Genomic DNA, 5,503 nt, shown 5'->3' with positions numbered 1-5,503 from the left:
TGACACATGAATTATTGATAATGGTTATTCTCACCACATGACTGGTGATAAATCTAGCCTTGAGTTCTTGGAACACTATGATGGATGAAGTATCAAATTTGGAAATGATGAACCTTGTTATGTAAAAGGAAAAGGCTGCATTACATTGACTTATGAACTCAAGTGTGACAATACTTGCTAGGTTGAAGGACTAAAACACAATCTACTTAGTGTGGCATAGTTGAATAACATTGGATTCAAGGTAGAATTTATGAAATATAATTCATTGTACTATATAACATGTTGTGTTTCCATCAATGCCAAAGAGGGAGATTGTTGAAAAATATTATTCAATTATATCTTCTCTTTGATGTTACACAAGATTTCAAGCCTTACCTAGCAAGTCAGTGATTTCTAAGCTCACTTGGGCATTGAAGCCAGTTTCTTATGTATGTCGAGCATTTTGGTTATAACCAAAGGAAAGTTAACATGGATCCTATATTGACCAAGTTGGGTAGGTTAACAAGGAGTTTCTTTGAGTTGGCCTAGTACTCAAATCTATATTAGCTAACTAACAACATATTGAGTCTAATAGATTTATTGGCTAACACTAGCCGACTTAAGGGAAGAAAATTGTATAATTAAAAGTATATTCAAGCCAAATTGAAAAGATTATTCATATAAGTATAAGGTTAAGTTAAGGATTGAATAAAGCAGGCATGGAATTGAAGAAGATGAATTGAGGAAGTAAATTAGAAGGATATTTGCAAGAGGATAGAGTATCCGAGTTGATTGAGCTGCAAAGAATGTTATGATCAAAGAGGATTAAGTAATCAAGATAAAAAAAAGATCTAAAATCAACAAAGATAGTTGTATAATAAATCAGGTAAATTCATTGTTACTCTCTAATATTTGTAGTAGTGAGTCAAATCTCCTAATAGAGTTATCCTAAGAGCTATTTGGTAAATCCTCTAAAAAATTTGCATTTCTAGATTGAAGTGTCTAAAGACCTCTAACAAGGCCACTCCTAACAAGGTGAAATAAATCCTTTAACAAGACCATACATTATAGTGTGTTTTGTAACCTTTAACAGGGTTGGCTCCTAATAGGGCTCACTTTAAAAGAGTGAAAAACAATAACTAATTGCAATTGGTGGTTTTCCCAAATTGGTTTTTCACATTAAATCTTAGTGTATCTTGTGTTCTTGTTATTTCCTTTATGTTTCTGCAACTAAGTTAATAAAAGCTAATCAAATTAATATCTTAAGATATGCATCTTCAGTGTTAACTGAGTAACAACAATATATTTAGTGTTAATCGAGTGACAATAATATATTCTATGTCAACCAAGCTTTAGCAAGGTTTTATTTTAAAGTTGTGTTGACATCTAAAGGGACTTACATTTATTTTTGTGATAACTAATTCACCCCTCCCCTCTAGTTCCTCCTTTTCATTTCCATCATCTCTACCCTTGTTCAAAGCTCTCCACTCTCTTTCATGCGCATCTCTTCACAATCAAAACAATTGGGGAATGATTTATGTCATTTTTAGTGTATGTTTATACTCACACAGGCATTACAATTATGATGCTAACATCAGTATTGCAATGACATTAAGGAAAATTCCAAAAAAAAAAATGAAAATCAACATCATCATAATTTGACCCCAAATGATGTAGTGGTATAGCTAAAAGAAGGAACAAATCAATTATGGACTATGCTAGAACACTAATATTGGAGAAATGCATATCACAAAAATATTGGAGTGAACCATTTAGTACTACTATCTATACCCTGAATAGAGTTCAAATCAAGAAAGGTTTAAATGCTATACCTTATGAACTATGGTGTGGTTATGCTCCTAATGTTAAATATTTCAAAATATTTGGAAGTAGATGTTATATATTGAAACATAATAGAGATGGAAAACTTGATGCAAAAAGTGATGAAGGCATATTCCTAGGTTATTGCACAAAAAGAGAAGTTTAAATTTTTTTTAATTGTATTACTAAAAAAGTTGTGGAAAGTGCAAATGTGATACTTGATGTAATGAAGAACTTGAAGACTATAGTACATTTATCTATTTGGATGATGATTCTCCCAAGACTCAAAATGAATAGACAAATCAAGCTACAAGTTCTATCAGATATGAAATGATGGAGTGGAAATACAAATTACTAAGTAGTAGAGAGTGGGCATTGAGCAGTAGATTGTAGATGCTGAGTCATGGACAAGTAATGCCAACCATCAAGAAGTGAATGTTGAGCATTCACAAATTGAACTAGAATCATAAAAAAGAAGAGGAAATGAGCCTAAGATTATTTTTCTAGATGAATCTAAAGAAGAGCTAAGAAGAAAGCTACCTGAAATAGAAAAATATATGAGAATACATCATAAACTTGATTAAATAATTGGAGATGTTGAATCAAGTTTAATGATAAGGAGAAAACTCAAAGGTGACACATGCTTATTATGTGAGCTTAAGCCTAAATCAGTAAAAGATTCTTTAGATAATGAAGATTGGATACATTCTATGAATGAAGAAATTGATGAGATTGAGAAGAATAATACTTGGACCTTAGTGCCAAGACCTAAAGACAAAAATGTCATTGGGACAAAGTGGTTTTTTAGGAAAAAACTCAATGAAAATGGTGAAGTAACAAGAAACAAAGAAAGAATGGTATGAAAGGGTTATGCATAATAAGAAGGACTCGATTATGGAGAAACTTTTTCTCCTATGGTCAAAATTGAAGGAGTTAGAACTCTAATTGCATGCTTAGCTTACAAGAACTTTAAATTATATCATATGAATGTCAAACCTACATTTCTAAATGGTATACTAGCAGAAGAAATATACAACAAATAGCCTAAAGGATTTGTAGATCTAGACAAGAGGAACATGGCATGTAAATTAAAAAAATCTCTTTATGGATTAAAGAAAGCACTAAGAGCATGGTATGAAAGCTTACATAACTATTTGAAAATTGGTTTTGAGAGAACAAGTGATAACAATAATCTATACTTGAAAAATAAAAAGAATAATGAAGTAATCTTATCTAAGATATTTTTTGATGATATCATATTTGGGAAAGAGAATTTATATGTAAATCATTTGCTGATCAAATGAGAAAGGAATTTGAAATATCTATGTTTGGTGAGATCAAATTCTTTGTTTGTTTACAATTGTGCCAAATAAAGTTTGGTGTTTTCATTTCATAAACCAAATACATCGAGAAAATGTTGAAGAGGTTTTGGATGGAACATTCAAGACTAGTGAGTACACCTATATCTATAGGACATAAGATATCTAAGATTGATGATTCTACTGATGTGAAAGAGACCCTATATAGATCTATGATAGTAAAATTGCAATATGTCATTCACAATAGACTAGATATTGCATTTGCAGTTGGGATTGTTGCTATATTTTTAGAAAATCTTAAAGAGAATCACATGATGGCTATATAAAGGATAATGAGATATCTAAAAGGTACAAAAGATTATGGATTATACTACAAGAGAATTCATAGCTTTGCATTGAAGGTTTTCACTGACTCAAATTGGGTATGAAATATTAAAGACTAAAAAGGCACTAGTGGAGGTGCATTCTTCCTAGCAAAGAGATTGGTGTCATGGAAAATCAAGAAACATAATTGTATTTCCTAATCAATAGCTAGAGCCAAGAATGTGGTAAATACATTGCACTGCTCTACTATAGGAGCATCCAATGGTGTAAGGGAAATCCTGTATCACCCAAAAATATGCTTATTTTTAGTTTCTATTTAATGTGTTTTTATTTATGGATACTCATTTGGATCAAATAGAGATTCCAACTCTCATAGTTCCACTATTGGTTTTTTGGGTTAGTTTTTTTTAGCACCTTGGGATATGTGCCAATGTAGAAAATAGGTTATTTTTTAATTGATCCATAATTATGATGATTTAGAGGGTGTAAATTAGAAGGATGATTATACTTGTAATTTAGAGCACTCCAGAAAAAGAATCAAGTCAAAAGGCTTTACAGTTTGAAAGTTGTTGTTTTAAGTTGCTTGGAGACCCCCTAAGAGTGCTTCAAAGTCAGATTTGAGCCACCAAATGGCCTCATATGGGCCCAAAAAATGGGGAACAAGAAAAGATATCTATAATACTATATTGCACTTGGAGATCTTTCTAAAAATGTAAAGAGTTCATCAATCAGAGTCCTGGATCAAAAGTTATGCCTCCTAAAAGTTGGAATACCATTTTTAGATTCTTCTAATTTTGCACCAACTTCTGACATATTTTCTAGAACCTTTTGTTTTGGTAGTGGATTCCAAATGGCATATTATAAAATGTATTTCTAACCCTAAACCTGATTTGGGTTACTTAAGGTCATTTCTGGCATTGTAATTGCAATTTTTTGGTGGAGTTTGGGAGAAGGTACTATGAGGAGTGTTTTTTCTCCATAATTAGACACCATTGTAAGCCCTTAGGTCATGTCATTGAGTCTATTTCCATTTTACTATATGTAATAGCATATCACTTTTGATAATAATATTCTCCTTTTCCTATTGCGTTCATTTTTCCTTGGGTTGTGCCCTCATCAAGTGGTATCAGAGTGGGTTTTCCTGAGTATATAGAAAGAGAACCAACTATGAGGTAGTTTGCACTAGGTCCTTGTGGTTGTGGGATTTGATATAGTGAGAAGATGCTTCCATGAAGAGTGTGTGGTGGAAGAGTCAGAGTTGTTCCTCTTGAGGTTAGAGTCCTCCAGAGACAAGTTTAGGCATTACAAGAGGAGATCTGTAGAAGGATGGAAGGATGAATATTGCCATAGGTAACAAAACTGAGGAGGAAAATGAAGAAGAAGGAAATATTGTGCAGGAAGGAGAAGGATAGAGAGAATTCCTAAACTAGGCAAAGGAGAATCTTTTTAGGGCCATTGCTAAGATGGAAAAAAGACCTAAAATTGATGTTGGCATGGTTTCAAGAAATCTAAACCTAGATGAGTTGATCGACTAGATCAATGAGCTAGAGGAATATTGAGTATCAGGATATTGGGGACCATGATAGGGTTAAGTTTGCGAAGCCAAAAATGAAAGGTCATGCCAAAATTTGGTGGCAAGAGGTTCAATTGCAAAGAAATAGAAGAGGAAAGGAGAGAATTACAAGATGAGATCACATGGTGGACAAACTAAGGAAGTAGTTCATTCATGTTGATTACAAGCTTGATTTGTTCAAGAAGATGCAAGGGTTAAAGCAAGTAGGAAAATCTATCGAGGAACAAATAGAGGAGTTTTATTGAGTCCTAATTAGGGCAGGGCATACAAAAGAAAACAAGGAGAAGGTCATCTATTACCTTAATGGGTTAAGACCTAACATTCAGGAGGAGTTAAGACTAGTTAGAATGAATAGCATTAAAGGGGCATACCAGTTTTCCTTGCGAGTTGATGAAAAGTTAAAATGAGAGTTTGAAGGAAGGCAAATAGGGTGCAGTCAAGAAAGAAGGTCCATGATAGGTCATTTGTAGGCTGAAATGAGAACCAA

Source organism: Cupressus sempervirens, chromosome 1, assembly GCF_028749045.1.
Source record: "Cupressus sempervirens isolate cs-2001-9-10 chromosome 1, ASM2874904v1, whole genome shotgun sequence".
Classification (NCBI taxonomy): Eukaryota; Viridiplantae; Streptophyta; class Pinopsida; order Cupressales; family Cupressaceae; genus Cupressus; species Cupressus sempervirens.
Note: the sequence above shows the minus strand (reverse complement) of the source record.